This window comes from Electrona antarctica (genome assembly GCF_951216825.1).
Source record: "Electrona antarctica genome assembly, chromosome: 9".
NCBI classification, from domain to species: domain Eukaryota; kingdom Metazoa; phylum Chordata; class Actinopteri; order Myctophiformes; family Myctophidae; genus Electrona; species Electrona antarctica.
The window spans coordinates 4,729,848-4,748,074 of record NC_136790.1 but is presented as its reverse complement, the minus strand read 5'-3'; the positions used below and the strand labels follow the sequence as shown (position 1 = coordinate 4,748,074).

Sequence of the window (18,227 nt, the reverse complement as noted above, 5' to 3'; positions counted from 1 at the left end):
CTCTACTGTTCTCTCCCCCCTCCTCTTTCTCTGGATGCATTCTTAACATTACTTCATTCTTTCATTTCCATTATCAGCTTCCCTTGATGGCACTGATCCTAACGAAGTACACCTACATACGGGTTGCCCTGACTGTGTTGTCATAAAGGAGAGCGGGAGCATCATGTTCATGAGTAAGAATCACCAACGTAGAGTTGAATAATAGACTGAACATTTGCCAGAATAGAAGAGGTTTATAATGTTTCTAATGTCACTGTCACTTGGACTTGTACACTCCATCCAGTGAAATTGGATAATTAATCAACGGAACAATTTATAACTCGTAAATTACTCAAAATACTATTATAACTACATAACATATAAACTACAGGTTCAGGGTTGATTTCCAATTGAAGGGAAGAAATATTACATTGCTAAACGAACAATGATGGTCATATTGCAGTAGCATGTTGTTTCGGGAGATGTTAGGTTTGATGTACTGTGTATACTAGTTTCTTTAAACTCTAGATTATTATTCTTTACACTTACAGTATGTGACAATTTTTGTTGACTAGGGTTCTTGCCATTTACTGCAATCTCACTAATGTACATCATCACATGGCTAATGTCCATATCATGTACTGTATGATATCATATCATATCATCTCTTCACCAGGTAGGAGAACAATTGTCACCGCTGCTGAAATGACAGAGTTTGAGAAACAGGCGGAATGTCTTGGCTGGCCAAAAGTACAGGTTTTGAACACAGATCATGGTGAGAATAATTCTGTTTAGTTTTTCATACTGACAGACAGACAGACAGGCACGCACGCACGCACACACGCACGCACGCACACACGCACGCACGCACGCACGCACGCACGCACGCACGCACGCACGCACGCACGCACACAGACACACACAGACAGACACAGACACACACAGACACACACATACATACATACATAAACATCAAAATATACGGCAGTATGAAATGTGGAGGTACGTACATTGATCAATACGGCTGTGGAAATATCACATTTTGAAGAATGTAATTATTTGTAGCAGTCCATACACACAGCTAAGACAATATGAGCAGACGCTTGCAATATCTTTGTGATTAGCCAAGCATAAATAGAACAAGCAGCACCACCTGATGTTCTTTTCAGCAGTTTACCTAGTGACCTAGTGTTGAAATATACTGCTGTAGCTGTGTGTGTGTGTGTGTGTGTGTGTGTGTGTGCGCGTGTGTGCGTGCGTGCGTAAATAAGGCTTTAAATGAAGAAAGGCTGCTTGTAGCCACGATACAAACATTATTTTAATGAAAAACAACCAACATTTCAGCCAGATAAGGTCTTCTTAAGGCATGGAGGGTCTTCTTCAATCCCTGAAGAAGAACTCATCTGGTCAAAACTGTGGTTGTTTTTCATTAAAATACTATTTGCATCATGGCTATGAGCAGTGCGGCCTCTTTCTTTCTCATTTAAAGTCTTCTGCACCGTGGTCAGCAACACTGGTGTACGTGTGCCCTTTTTTCTTGTTAGTTTGTCATAATCATTCCGTTGTGTTTTTTGTGAAACATAACCTGTGTTTTTCTCCACACAGGCACAGAAAACTGCAAAGACTATACTCAGGCTCAGGAGTTGAGTGAAAAGGAAATGGAGGAAATAGCAGAGTCATTTGGCAAAAGGCTGTGCGATATGTTTCTAGACCTTCTCAAATGTTTTTTCAGAATCCTGGGTCTAACCTGCATTGCATAACTATTATCATGGCATAATTACCCTTATTCAACCTCAAAACCAGTTTGCTTATGTTAGATTTATAGCTGACCAAATACCTCGACCGTATAAGACTTCACTGGAAAAGTGAGAACAAAGTATCAAACCCCAAAAGATGAACTTAGAGTAATGTAAAAAACCTGAAAGAATTTTTTGACACAAGTTCTTAAAGTGTTTCTCAGATTTCTTTAGTTTTTTCTTCAGATTCAGAGCGTGTACAACGGTAAAGGATAGAGGAGAGAGAATTCTCCTAAGTGCTCTGAATGTCATCATATCATTTTGCACAAACATATATACTGAAAAACATGTCATTGATTAGGATTCAGCTGTCACATTTCAATAGGTTGAAAGGTCCCATCAGTGTAAGATGTCATCAGGCTGTCATGGGCGTCCGATGGTCTGAATCCTGTTTTCGACTTTAATCACGTTCCGTGATTAGGATTCTGTTGTTGTCCATTTATCTCATAGGGTGAGAGTGTATGTTTATCCTCATCTTTAAGGGCAAGGTTGTTGTCGTGTTGTTTTCCATGTTCTTCCATTTAATCTTATTTCCCTTTTGGTATAATTGACAATCTGGAGTGGGCTACAGCTGATAGTGGAATTAATACACACGCAAATATTGATATGACATCACTGTGTGACAGGGCAGTCCTGTGCACCAGATACAAGAAGTAATTTTTTACTATTTTAACATAGTAATAAGATGTGAACATAAAATATGAAACAATAAATCATAATGTAAGAAAATACCCATCAGCTTATACTTGGATTGACTGAATAAAACACTCACACGATGAGGATCCTCGTTAATTTGCCTAACTCATCACAGTAATTTTGTATAGCAAACACTTTAGCATTTTGCTTTGATATGTAAACAGTCAATCAATGTTGAGCCTCTGACCCTACTTTCCGAGCACATAAACAATACGTGTGGACTCGGAGTTTGCATGTTCTCCATGTGTCCCCTAGGGTAGGTTGAGGTTCCATTCCCGGCTGACCGGACCATTTGCTGCATGTCACTCCCTTGCTCTCTGTCTGTATTTCTCATTCTTCACTGTATCTGTCTGAATAAAGCATGATTGAAAATGCCCCAAAAAATAAAATAATAATAATAAGTAAATAAATAAAATAAGCATTTTAATTTATCACTATCGGATTTTACAGCACTTTTATGTGCAAAATGAAATGGATATAGTGGGCCTGGGCCATGGCTCAGCGGTCCAGGCACCTTGGCTGGTAATCCAGTCTGGCAGTGTGCCGCGGGTTCGACTCCCGATCCCGACGGCCCTCACTGCATGTCTTCCCCCCCATCTCTCTCCCCATTTCCTGTCAGCCTACTGTCTGTCCCTCCATAAAATAATATAAAATAAAGGTAGAAGCCACAAAAAAAAACATACAATTGATATTGTTGCTGTCAGGTGGAAACCACCTAACTCAAAATAAGCATTTGAATGTATCACTATCGGATTTTACAGCACTTTTATGTGCAATATTAAAATGGATATTGTTGCTGTCCTTTTTTTGTACACAGATCGGTGCAGTTATAGGTAAAAACAGGAATTGGCCTGTTATAGCGCCACCATGAGGCTAACTTTAAAATGTTTAAGTGGCATGTCTTCCTCTGCCTAGTGGGAATGTGTGTGCATAATTGCACACACACTATATACAGCTTTTGTCCCCACACGTCTCATATTTCATTGACAATGAAAGGAGAAATTAGCTCATATGTGCCTCAAATATGACGTAAATTTGTGGCAACACAAACATTAAATGCCATTGACAATGAAGGGAGAATTTACGTCATGTAGAAAATCGGCTAACCAATCACATGAATTCAGTTGTTCATGAGATGATGTAGGATGATGTATACTTTACACGGGTGTGATTTTTACTTTTTACTTACTGGAGGGGGTGGAGGAAAGTGTAGGGGGGCAACTTCCTTGGCCGCAAAGCGCCCCATTTTGGGGGGATTCAATCCCCCCAAACCCCCAAACTGCATATAATGAGGGACGTTAAGGTTGGCAAATCAGGGCAGGCTGTTCGATCCCCGGCCGGGTCATACCAAAGACTGTAGAAATGGGGCCGAATGCCTCCCTGCTTGGCACTCAGCATCAATGGGTTGGATTGGGGGTCAAATCAACTAATTGAAAATGGTGGGCCCTATTGTAAACACGTGCAATGCTTTATGGTGTCGTCCAGTTTTTTTGTATTGAGTTGTACTTGAAATGTACTGTAATTCTGCAAACTGTTAATAAATCAATCAATCAATCAATCAATCAATGATTCACATGTGCGGCGCACAGTGCGGGTCACCGCTCCAAGAGATGGGTCAAATGCGGAGAACACATTTCACTGCGGTAATGTGTGTGTCACTAATTGTACGACTTTGACTTTGAGTGACAACTGAAGGCAGAAGGGTGAAATGAGCCCTCAACGCCTTCTATCAGAAATATGGGGAGGGGATGGAAGCCTGGGCTTTACTGGGCGGGGCTTAGTGGGCAGGGTTTTTCTTTCTTTTTACATGAGTTGGGCGTTGTCATACTCTACTAGAGTCTGGAAAACCTCAATCCATACCTCCTGGGTTCGAATCCTGCTTAATATACCACTATTTTTGTGTCAACCGCAAAGCGCAAACAACCATTTTGGCCGATAAAGTAGTTTTAGACCATGGCCGGTTAAGACTGAGCCGATGGAGTCCGACATACATGGCCTGTAAATACTTTCCCCGCTGAAAAACGTAACCTACGTTAATCATTAGTCTCGGCAAGCGCCAATAAACTAGTCGAAAGGCTACTCACATTTGCTTTGGGTGGTTATCTGTTGTTAGCCATAACACTGGACTGCCATCGTTAGTGAGAGACACCTACACCTACTCCGACAACACACACACACAAACACCATTCAGTCAACATCTGGTTCCAGTCGCGGCGTTTTGGATCTTCAAAATAAAGGTTGAACGGGGGGATATCCTGGCATAGTAATCATTCTTTAATTAATCCTGGCGGCCAAACGGTTAAAGCTGATATAGACAACTATCATCTCCTGTATAATGATGCTATGATGATGCTACCGTTGGCTGCCTCAGCCTCTGGGGTGTTTTGAGTTGTAGCAGGCGTTAACTTCACACTCGCGGGGTGCATTGTGGGGTCTGCCCAGCAGCAGACCTCGCTCGCCGCTGCTCAATTCCACCCGGGAAGAACTCCTGGTTACATCAATATCGTTCACGTGAAGTGGTTTGTGCTTATTTGTTGAAATCGGTGAGTCACCACCCCCAGATGACCGCCGATGTCTGCTGGGTTGAAGTTAGCTACCCGGGGAGGAATCATCGGTCACCCCGACCCCCCCCCAGCACCCCTACCCTACTTCCCTCAGCCATACACTTTGCTCCAATTAATTGCATCGGCGAATGAGGAATCTACCTTTCTTTCTATGTCTATGGTTTGGAGCCCCAGTAAGCTCCCTGGTGGATAGGGGCCCCCCAATCTCTTTTGGGCCCTGGACCTGCCCTGTATAGGCCCATGCTGTATCACCCCCCATGGGAAAACCAACCATTACAATAGGTTTTCCTGCTTGGCTAATTAACAACACATAATGCATGCAATGCTGCATGTTAGTGCACTTTTGAGTGTATACGCAAAGAGTGGATGGTAGTTCTGTAAACTCCTGTTCTGTTCTCTGGTAAATTTGACCCCATCTCTGACCTTGCTCTCTCAGGGTGAGGTCACAGACATTACAATTTACAATTTACAATTTACAATTTACAATTTACAATTTAGGCATTTAGCAGACGCTCTTAATCCAGAGCGATTTACATTAAGCAAGAACAAAAAGCATGGGAATACATCACATATGTAAAATGCATTTATCGCGAAACATGCGTAAGCTAAGAACGTGACTAGAACATATCTATATAATGACACTATACATATAAACTAGAACTAGAACATATCTATATAATGACACTATACATATAAACTATACATATATGCTATACTATGCTGTACATATATACTATGAAGTGCTATGACTACATACAATGCACTTATTGTGCTGTCTACATGACATGCTATAAGTCTGTTTCAAATGCTATATAAGTCTAAGAAGTGCTGTCTAAGGGGGGTAGGGTAAGTGCTATGGGCCATGATGGAGTCTGAAAAGGTGGGTTTTCAGACTACGGCGGAAGATCGGGAGTGATGCTGCAGTTCTGATTGCAACGGGAAGTGCATTCCACAGTTTTGGGGCCAGAAGGGAGAAGAGTTTGGGACGTGTGGAGCGTTGTCCCGGCGTTTTTAGTGAGGGTACTTCCAGCTTCCCTGCGTTGGCTGATCTGAGTGCGCGGGAGGGTTTGTAGGGTTCAATCATGCTGGCAAGATATGGGGGAGCCATACCTTTGGTTGCTTTAAATGCCAACATCAGAGTTTTGTATTCTGTGCGGGCAGCGACCGGGAGCCAGTGCAGGGAGCGGTGCAGGGGGGAGACATGTGAGAATTTTGGCTGGTTGAAGACCAAGCGAGCTGCGGCATTTTGGATCAGTTGGAGAGGCTTCAGTGCACATGCCGGTAGGCCAGTAAGGAGAGAGTTACAATAGTCAAGTTTTGACAGGACTGTTGTCTGGATTAGGAGCTGGGATGATTCCTGGGTGAGGAACGGTCTAATTCGTCGTATGTTATAGAGTGTGAACCTACAGGATCGAGTGACAGCTGTGATGTGAGTTTTGAACGAGAGCTGACTGTCCAGGACAACACCAAGGTTCCTGGCTGTTGGGTTAGACGTTACCAGGGCGTTGTCTACGGAAATAGTTAGCTCCCGCATCGGGCAGGACTTAGCTGGGAAGAAGAGAAGCTCAGTCTTGTCTGGGTTCAGCTTGAGGTGGTTGGAGGACATCCACTGTGAGATGTCAGCCAGGCAAGCAGTGATGCGCTCTTCCACCTGGGTGGCAGAGGGGGGGAAGGATAGAAACAGTTGTGTGTCATCGGCATAACAGTGATAGGATATATTGTGAGCAGAGATGATAGTGCCAAGGGATTTAGTGTACAGTGAGAAAAGGAGGGGACCAAGTACAGATCCCTGTGGGACCCCAGTTTGGAGGGTTCGGGGGGATGATAACAGACCTTTCCAGGAGACCTGGTAGGTCCGGTCGGTGAGGTAAGAGGAGAACCACTTTAGTGCCGTCCCGCCGATGCCTAGATCCGCTAGGGTGTCTAGGAGCAGCTGGTGGTTCACTGTGTCAAATGCTGCTGATAGGTCTAGGAGAATCAGGACTGCAGAGTGGGAAGCAGCCTGGGCAGCATGTAGTAGTGCTTCTGTGACTGCCAGCAGGGCAGTTTCTGTGGAGATATGTACCAATGTCCCTTAGAATGCACGTGATATGATGTCATACGGACATACGGAAGCTGACCGCGCAGGTATGTTTTCCGTGAATCGTGATGAAGATTATGTACCAATGCCAGGGTATAATTGACGATGGTGACGTAATGATGATACGTTTCAGTGTCAAGTACATACGCATCAAACCACCCAGCCGATCACATTATACCACCAACCACTCAGAAAACTACATATACATACATATAGACATGTACACATATATGGACATGAGCATATGACGTGATGAATATATGTACCAATGCCAGGGTATAGTTGACGGTGACGTAACGATGATTTTACCATACTTAAAAATACTACTTTTTTTCCTTCAGAAGCAAGGTACGTAGCAAATAGGTAAATCTAATAATTCAATATGTGAGACTAAGATTTGAAAGTTTATAGCGGTCTACAGCACTTGCACGCTCTGCTTGCGCACTAGTAGGCCATTCATGGCCTACTAGTGTGCAACAAGCAAGTAGGCACTCGACAGAGTGCAGTTCTAGTTATTATTATTATTAACCCATTTTGGGGACGGGAACCCCTTTTGGTGTTTTAAACATTGTTATAATTTAGCTATTGAAAAATAGCAGATCTACAAGCTACGAGCTTGTAGGTCTGCTATTTTTGAAAAATCGTGAAAATATTTATTTCAGAAAACTGGAGGATTTAGAAGATTTTTTTTAAATTTTTGAGGTCAGGCCTAAATGGGTTAATAACAATAGTAATAGTTATTGTTATAATATTATTATTATTACCTATATGCTCCTACATTGTCTGAATGAAGCCAAACAAAACAAAGTTTACTCTTGTCGCTGTGCATGATAGTGACAATACATCCAAACTTCCCCCTTGGACAGGGAGTTCCTGCTGGGTGATGCCATGCCTCAGAGAGTGGCCCGGGTCAGTGTGAACCTGGACTCTCCCCTCACTCTGGGCTCCGGTGAGACACTGGGCCTGGCACCAATCATCAACTCCTCCACTCCAATGCTAATGTCCTCCAACCTTATGGTTAGTAGGCACTTTTTGCCATTTTCTTGCTTTTCTTCATTTTTTTACTTTGTTTAATTAAAAGAATCACACCCGTGTGAACTGAGTGGTGCAAGGTCTTATATAGCCTGATCAGCTGTGGTCTTCTGACGTAATGTCAGTGTCCATAGTAACCATGCTCACCTGTGCACGGACAGGTGTACCTGTGCACGGACACGTACACAGGTACACAAACATACAGACAAAGCTGGTTGTTGGAGTGGTTTGCACCACTCAAAAAAACATATTTTTGAGTGATATAGCTACCCCCTGCTATATCCAGCTTTTGGTGTGTGTGCACAAACTTTGTCCTACACAAACATTAAATTCCCAATGAATAGAGAATTTTACGTCGTAGTGTCTGAGCAAATAGACATAGGGCTCAATTCTCGTCACCGCCTAAACCCCTTATCCCTAAACTTATTTTTCTTTTTTTTTTTACTATTTTGAAAAACATGTGAGCTTGTAGACTAGCCATTTTAACTATTCAAAAATGTTTATCAAAATAGTAAAAAAAAAGGCAAAGAAGTTTAGGGATAAGGGGTTTAGCGGTGACGAAAATGGTCATATGATATCAGCTTGCAGCAAGTTTGTTTTTGCCCTCGATAAACCGGAATAAATAGCATAGCATTGATGATACTCAAGTAATACAATGTGTCATCTGTTCAGGTGATAGACTTAACCTGACTTCGCCAGATGGGGGCGGTATTGATTCACAACTTACACAGCCTCCATCGATCCGGCGTTCAGAGTATGGGTTTTTATTCCGTTCAGACTATGGGTTTTATGGCTAAGTCTCCCATTGTCTTAAAGGCAGCCAATCGTGAAAAACGTGTCCACTACAGTCGTCTTTAAGGTTGTCTTTACTCTGCAAGCTGATAAACAAGACCAATAACACTAGGCATGTACAATACAACATATACAAAAATAAACAATAACAATAAACAATATAACAATGAAGACATTATGTCCTTCAGAAGGTGCAGCATATGGAGCTGGCCCTGCCTGCTGTTCTGCTGGATCTGCTCCGACACAGACTGGTGGAGGCCATGGACCAAATAACACAGACTGGTGGAGGCCATGGACCAAATAACACAGACTGGTGGAGGCCATGGACCAAATAACACAGACTGGTGGAGGCCATGGACCAAATAACACAGACTGGTGGAGGCCATGGACCAAATAACACAGACTGGTGGAGGCCATGGTCCAAATAACACAGACTGGTTGAGGCCATGGACCAAATAACACAGACTGGTGGAGGCCATGGTCCAAATAACACAGACTGGTTGAGGCCATGGACCAAATAACACAGACTGGTGGAGGCCATGGACCAAATAACACAGACTGGTGGAGGCCATGGACCAAATAACACAGACTGGTGGAGGCCATGGACCAAATAACACAGACTGGTGGAGGCCATGGTCCAAATAACACAGACTGGTGGAGGCCATGGACCAAATAACACAGGTGAAAAACGTTTAGCCTACTCCTAAATTAGTATATTTCAAATATAATGTAAATGATTATTAAATGTATATACTTTCAATTTGTGAGATTCATTTTAAGTATAGGCTTAATTATTCCAGGTATACATTTGAAATGTTCCAATAAGCCTATCTCACAGAATTTCCCCGCCCCCTAAATACGCCCCCTTTCGGGGTTAGTGGTGATAGCGTGACGTCACTCCATAGACACTACATGTTAACCGAGGTAATTTAAGAAGTCTACAACTTTTGTTTTCTCAAGGTAAGGTTTGTTCTATCTGTTCGACCTGATTTACCATCTTGTTTGCTTCATAATAATATTGGTCTGTCACATTTTTACATTAGAAAATGTACTTAGATTCTCCAGAGAAAAAAACGTGTAAATGCTCGTTAAAGACACAACTATTTACCGGAAGTGGGCGTGGAAAGACATTGGGACTGGGCGCACGGGTGACTGTTTCATGTAATCAATTCCCAACAGATCTCCAAACCTGTTGTTTTGGGGAGCGCAGTCCATTCAACCTCCTCTTGTGAGTTGGCTAGTGAGGTGCACCCTAGGAGACATTTATACTTCAAAGCCCAACAGTATTGCGCACAGAGAACAGCTGATATACAAGCTCACATCGCATCGTAGATGCGGCCGCGAGTGTGAAGTTAACGCCTGCTACAACTCAAAACACCCCAGAGGCTGAGTCAGCCAACGGTAGTGTCTGTATGCAGGAAAACACCCCAGCATCATTATACAGGAGATGATAGTTGTCTATATCAGCTTTAACCGTTTGGCCGCCAGGATTAATTAAAGAATGATTACAATGCCAGGATATCCCCCGTTCAACCTTTATTTTGAAGATCCAAAACGCCGCGACTGGAACCAGATGTTGACTGAATGGTGTGTGTGTGTGTGTGTGTTGTCGGAGTAGGTGTAGGTGTCTCTCACTAACCGATGGCAGTCCAGTGTTATGGCTAACAACAGATAACCACCCGAAGCTAATGTGAGTAGCCTTTCGACTAGTTTATTGGCGCTTGCCGAGACTAATGATTAACGTAGGTTACGTTTTTCAGCGGGGAAAGTATTTACAGGCCATGTATGTCGGACTCCATCGGCTCAGTCTTAACCGGCCATGGTCTAAAACTACTTTATCGGCCAAAATGGTTGTTTGCGCTTTGCGGTTGACACAAAAATAGTGGTATATTAAGCAGGATTCGAACCCAGGAGGTCTGGATAGAGGTTTTCCAGACTCTAGTAGAGTATGACAACGCCCAACTCATGTAAAAAGAAAGAAAAACCCTGCCCACTAAGCCCCGCCCAGTAAAGCCCAGGCTTCCATCCCATCCCCATATTTCTGACAGAAGGCGTTGAGGGCTCATTTCACCCTTCTGCCTTCAGTTGTCACTCAAAGTCAAAGTCGTACGATTAGTGACACACACATTACCGCAGTGAAATGTGTTCTCCGCATTTGACCCATCTCTTGGAGCGGTGACCCGCACTGTGCGCCGCACATGTGAATCAATGATTGATTGATTGATTGATTGATTGATTTATTAACAGTTTGCAGAATTACAGTACATTTCAAGTACAACTCAATACAAAAAAACTGGACGACACCATAAAGCATTGCACGTGTTTACAATAGGGCCCACCATTTTCAATTAGTTGATTTGACCCCCAATCCAACCCATTGATGCTGAGTGCCAAGCAGGGAGGCATTCGGCCCCATTTTTACAGTCTTTGGTATGACCCGGCCGGGGATCGAACAGCCTGCCCTGATTTGCCAACCTTAACGTCCCTCATTATATGCAGTTTGGGGGTTTGGGGGGATTGAATCCCCCCAAAATGGGGCGCTTTGCGGCCAAGGAAGTTGCCCCCCTACACTTTCCTCCACCCCCTCCAGTAAGTAAAAAGTAAAAATCACACCCGTGTAAAGTGAGGGGCGCTCTTATCATTATACATCATCCTACATCATCTCATGAACAACTGAATTCATGTGATTGGTTAGCCGATTTTCTACATGACGTAAATTCTCCCTTCATTGTCAATGGCATTTAATGTTTGTGTTGCCACAAATTTACATCATATTTGAGGCACATATGAGCTAATTTCTCCTTTCATTGTCAATGAAATATGAGACGTGTGGGGACAAAAGCTGTATATAGTGTGTGTGCAATTATGCACACACATTCCCACTAGGCAGAGGAAGACATGCCACTTAAACATTTTAAAATTAGCCTCATGGTGGCGCTATAACAGGCCAATTCCTGTTTTTACCTATAACTGCACCGATCTGTGTACAAAAAAAGGTGGTTTCCACCCGACAGCAACAATATCCATTTTAATATTGCACATAAAAGTGCTGTAAAATCCGATAGTGATACATTCAAATGCTTATTTTGAGTTAGGTGGTTTCCACCTGACAGCAACAATATCAATTGTATGTTTTTTTTTTGTGGCTTCTACCTTTATTTTATATTATTTTTATGGAGGGACAGACAGTAGGCTGACAGGAAATGGGGAGAGAGATGGGGGGGAAGACATGCAGTAAAGGCCGTCGGGATCGGGAGTCGAGCCCGCGGCACACTGCCAGACTGGATTACCAGCCAAGGTGTCTGGACCACTGAGCCACGGCCCAGGCCCACTATATCCATTTCATTTGGCACATAAAAGTGCTGTAAAATCCGATAGTGATAAATTAAAATGCTTATTTTATTTATTTACTTATTATTATTATTATTTTATTTTTTGGGGCATTTTCAATCATGCTTTATTCAGACAGATACAGTGAAGAATGAGAAATACAGACAGAGAGCAAGGGAGTGACATGCAGCAAATGGTCCGGTCAGCCGGGAATGGAACCTCAACCTACCCTAGGGGACACATGGAGAACATGCAAACTCCGAGTCCACACGTATTGTTTATGTGCTCGGAAAGTAGGGTCAGAGGCTCAACATTGATTGACTGTTTACATATCAAAGCAAAATGCTAAAGTGTTTGCTATACAAAATTACTGTGATGAGTTAGGCAAATTAACGAGGATCCTCATCGTGTGAGTGTTTTATTCAGTCAATCCAAGTATAAGCTGATGGGTATTTTCTTACATTATGATTTATTGTTTCATATTTTATGTTCACATCTTATTACTATGTTAAAATAGTAAAAAATTACTTCTTGTATCTGGTGCACAGGACTGCCCTGTCACACAGTGATGTCATATCAATATTTGCGTGTGTATTAATTCCACTATCAGCTGTAGCCCACTCCAGATTGTCAATTATACCAAAAGGGAAATAAGATTAAATGGAAAAACATGGAAAACAACACGACAACAACCTTGCCCTTAAAGATGAGGATAAACATACACTCTCACCCTATGAGATAAATGGACAACAACAGAATCCTAATCACGGAACGTGATTAAAGTCGAAAACAGGATTCAGACCATCGAACGCCCATGACAGCCTGATGACATCTTACACTGATGGGACCTTTCAACCTATTGAAATGTGACAGCTGAATCCTAATCAATGACATGTTTTTCAGTATATATGTTTGTGCAAAATGATATGATGACATTCAGAGCACTTAGGAGAATTCTCTCTCCTCTATCCTTTACCGTTGTACACGCTCTGAATCTGAAGAAAAAACTAAAGAAATCTGAGAAACACTTTAAGAACTTGTGTCTTGTGTCAAAAAATCCTTTCAGGTTTTTTACATTACTCTAAGTTCATCTTTTGGGGTTTGATACTTTGTGTTCTCACTTTTCCAGTGAAGTCTTATAAGGTCGAGGTATTTGGTCTCTTGGCTTTTTTCATAGCCTCAGCTATAAATCTAACATAAGCAACTGGTTTTGAGGTTGAATAAGGGTAATTATGCCATGATAATAGCTATGCAATGCAGGTTAGACCCAGGATTTTGAAAAAACATTTGAGAAGGTCTAGAAACATATCGCACAGCCTTTTGCCAAATGACTCTGCTATTTCCTCCATTTCCTTTTCACTCAACTCCTGAGCCTGAGTATAGTCTTTGCAGTTTTCTGTGCCTGTGTGGAGAAAAACACAGGTTATGTTTAACAAAAAACACAACGGAATGATTATGACAAACTAACAAGAAAAAAGGGCACACGTACACCAGTGTTGCTGAGTTGCTGACCACGGTGCAGAAGACTTTAAATGAGAAAGAAAGAGGCCGCACTGCTCATAGCCATGATGCAAATAGTATTTTAATGAAAAACAACCACAGTTTTGACCAGAGGAGTTCTTCTTCAGGGATTGAAGAAGACCCTCCATGCCTTAAGAAGACCTTATCTGGCTGAAATGTTGGTTGTTTTTCATTAAAATAATGTTTGTATCGTGGCTACAAGCAGCCTTTCTTCATTTAAAGCCTTATTTACACACACACACACGCACGCACGCACGCACGCACGCGCGCACACACACACACACACACACACACACACACACACACACACATTGCTACAGCAGTATATTTCAACACTAGGTCACTAGGTAAACTGCTGAAAAGAACATCAGGTGGTGCTGCTTGTTCTATTTATGCTTGGCTAATCACAAAGATATTGCAAGCGTCTGCTCATATTGTCTTAGCTGTGTGTATGGACTGGTCTGCTCATATTGTCTTAGCTGTGTGTATGGACTGGTCTGCTCATATTGTCTTAGCTGTGTGTATGAACTGGTCTGCTCATATTGTCTTAGCTGTGTGTATGGACTGGTCTGCTCATATTGTCTTAGCTGTGTGTATGGACTGGTCTGCTCATATTGTCTTAGCTGTGTGTATGGACTGGTCTGCTCATATTGTCTTAGCTGTGTGTATGGACTGCTAAGCGTCTGCTCATATTGTCTTAGCTGTGTGTATGGACTGCTACAAATAATTCCATTCTTCAAAATGTGATATTTCCACAGCCGTATTGATCAATGTAAGTACCTCCACATTTCATACTGCCATGGCAGTATATTTTGATGTTTATGTATGTATGTATGTGTGTGTCTGTGTGTGTGTGTGTGTGTGTGCGTGCGTGCGTGCGTGCGTGCGCGCGCGCCTGCCTGCCTGCCTGCCTGCCTGCCTGCCTGCCTGCCTGCCTGCCTGCCTGCCTGCCTGTCTGTCTGTCTGTCTGTCTGTCTGTCTGTCTGTCTGTCAGTATGAAAAACTAAACAGAATTATTCTCACCATGATCTGTGTTCAAAACCTGTACTTTTGGCCAGCCAAGACATTCCGCCTGTTTCTCAAACTCTGTCATTTCAGCAGCGGTGACAATTGTTCTCCTACCTGGTGAAGAGATGATATGATATGATATCATACAGTACAGTACATGATATGGACATTAGCCATGTGATGATGTACATTAGTGAGATTGCAGTAAATGGCAAGAACCCTAGTCCAGGGGTTCTCAACGTTTTTGGCCGGGGACCCCCGGAAATGCTTTGGCAATGTCTCGGGACCCCCGCCCCGCCCCCTCCCGACCCCCAATATAAATTGACTGCTACAATAACCTTAAACCATTTTGGGCGGGAACCCCTTTTGGTGTTTTAAGCATTGTTATAATTTAGCTATTGAAAAATAGCAGATCTACAAGCTCATAGCGCGCCACCGAGTGGCGCGCTATGAGCTTGTAGGTCTGCTATTTTTGAAAAATCGTGAAAATAAAATGTAAAAAAAATCTTTTTTTTTTTTTTTTTTAATAATTTGGGGACCCTTCTAAAATAATTTGGCGACCCCCCGAGGGGTCGCGACCCACGGGTTGAGAACCCCTGCCCTAGTCAACAAAAATTGTCACATACTGTAAGTGTAAAGAATAATCTAGAGCTTAAAATAAACTAGTATACACAGTACATCAAACCTAACATCTCCCCAAACAACATGCTACTGCAATATGACCATCATTGTTCGTTTAGCAATGTAATATTTCTTCCCTTCAATTGGAAATCAACCCTGAACCTGTAGTTTATATGTTATGTAGTTATAATAGTATTTTGAGTAATTTACGAGTTATAAATTGTGCCGTTGATTAATTATCCAATTTCACTGGATGGAGTGTACAAGTCCAAGTGACAGTGACATTAGAAACATTATAAACCTCTTCTATTCTGGCAAATGTTCAGTCTAATATTCAACTCTACGTTGGTGATTCTTACTCATGAACATGATGCTCCCGCTCTCCTTTATGACAACACAGTCAGGGCAACCCGTATGTAGGTATACTTCGTTAGGATCAGTGCCATCAAGGGAAGCTGATCATGGAAATGAAAGAATGAAGTAATGTTAAGAATGCATACAGAGAAAGAGGGTGGAGAGAGAACAGTAGAGAGCAGGGTGACATATCACTGGTAGAAAGAAATGATTTACACACATTTATTTGAAAACTTGAGTTACTATAGTTACTTTGATTATTATTACAAAACATAACACTACAGCCCTAAATACAATTCGGCCATTTGAAAATAGCCGATCTACAAGATCACAATGCGTTGCATCAATTCACAATGCATTGTGAGCTTGTAGATCTGCTATTTTCAAAGGATTTGTATGCATTTGAAAACATTTCAAATGGGACATTCTGCATAGTGATTACTTTCTACGTTTGGTACTTTAAGTACATTTTGATACCAACACGTTTGTACTTTTACGTACATTTTGAATTCCGGACTTTTACTTGTGACGGTGTATAGTTCTACATTGCAGTATTGATACTTTTAATTAAGTAAAACAATTGAGTGCTTTTTTCCACCACTGCTGTACACTCAGTTACAGTACATGTAATGTTTGTATACTGTGTGTACATATACTGTAGCTATATACACATACATACCCTTGTTACTGAACAGTTCAGTCTCATTCATACAATATCCATACCTGTTAAGGAGAAGCAAAGGTTTTCATAGCTATAATTTCAGCAGCAAATATTTAAGCACGAAAAACAAATGAAGAACCATAGCTCAATATATACCTACATTTTCATCTTTAGATTGGCATTATAAGTGTTCACTGTGCCTTTGGAGGTGATGTCCATTGAAGCACTTGGCCACAAAAACAAATTCAGTAACAGTGCCTGCCAACAGCTCTCCGTAGACATAGCTATCACATACCAGGTCCCGTTTAACTGAAATAAAAAATATATCATATTACTTTCTGAAACATCTATTACCTTTTTTATATAGCTTATATAGCTTTTTATATAGCTTACAAACACACACATGCACACACAGATTCGGGCGGAATTGGGTTGAGATTCAAATGCAAATGATTGCGGGTGCGGACGCCGGACAGGCATGTCCGTACCCACATGAAGCATTTGATTATGGAACCTTCTCTATCTCTATCTCTCTCCTATTCTGTCTCTCCCTTCTTCTCTCCTCCTCTCCTGACTAGTTCCTCCTGGAATCATCTGCATGAGCTTGTGTTCAATCAATGTGTTGCACAATATGTTATATGCAATTATATGCACAGCTGCGTCTAATGATATCCCCTTGCTGTACTCATGTTAACTTCATCTTTGAATGTGCTTATTGGCTACTGTATATATCTTTGGTGGTACCAATCGATGCATGTAGATCTATGTGCATATTGTAATGTCCAGACCAGGGTAGGTTACACAACAGTGAAAGGGTGTGTGGTTTCTATTTCTCTCATACTCAATTACAAAGGATAAGTAGAACAAGGATTGTCTCATCCCTGCTGAGGCTGAGCTAAACCAAACCAAAGGATTGTCTCATCCCTGCTGAGGCTGAGCTAAACCAAACCAAAGGATTGTCTCATCCCTGCTGAGGCTGAGCTAAACCAAACCAAAAGGATTGTCTCATCCCTGCTGAGGCTGAGCTAAACCAAACCAAAGGATTGTCTCATCCCTGCTGAGGCTGAGCTAAACCAAACTAAAGGATTGTCTCATCCCTGCTGAGGCTGAGCTAAACCAAACCAAAGGAGTGTCTCATCCCTGCTGAGGCTGAGCTAAACCAAACCTTGCCTGTATTACCTGGTACTGAATGCATGGGTTCCATTCACTCCCATCCAATCATTTGCTAAATGCCTCAACTGATTGTAAACTCTCTGTTAGAGCCATATTCTATATTATTTTAGCCTACTTATACTTTGCACACATATGCTGCATTTATGCACCATCATACAATGAAGTATAAATCAGGAGGAGAGCGACTTACATCCACTTCTTTCTCCACTGGCTTCGACAGCTTCTCACAGACCATAGGAGCACTCCAGCCCACTGCGAGAAGACTCAGCACAACAGCACTAAAAAACACAGTCTTCATCATGCTATTAGATATGAGATCCCTCTCTGCCGAGCTCTCTCAGGTTCTCTGGCTGTTAGATATGAGATCCCTCTCTGCCGAGCTCTCTCAGGTTCTCTGGCTGTTAGATATGAGATCCCTCTCTGCCGAGCTCTCTCAGGTTCTCTGGCTGTTAGATATGAGATCCCTCTCTGCCGAGCTCTCTCAGGTTCTCTGGCTGTTAGATATGAGATCCCTCTCTGCCGAGCTCTCTCAGGTTCTCTGGCTGTTATACTGTGTCACTGTCCAATAATATTCACTGGACCATGCACCCCAGTCATCTTGGCACATAATAACAACTATT

The 18,227-nt window shown here is 42.2% G+C and overlaps 2 long non-coding RNA genes across 2 annotated transcripts; one reads left to right on the top strand and one right to left on the bottom strand.

Annotated features, from left to right (window-relative positions):
• Positions 1–76: 76 nt before the first annotated feature.
• Positions 77–2,978, top strand: LOC306928990. The gene is made up of 3 exons (XR_013790738.1): positions 77–173; positions 656–754; positions 1,585–2,978. It is a non-coding gene; the product is annotated as an uncharacterized lncRNA (long non-coding RNA).
• Positions 2,979–13,535: 10,557 nt separating this feature from the next.
• Positions 13,536–15,875, bottom strand: LOC306928995. Its single transcript, XR_013790741.1, has 3 exons — positions 15,779–15,875; positions 14,814–14,912; positions 13,536–13,671 (listed from the first exon to the last, which is right to left on the bottom strand). It is a non-coding gene; the product is annotated as an uncharacterized lncRNA (long non-coding RNA).
• Between the last annotated feature and the right edge of the window lie 2,352 nt (positions 15,876–18,227).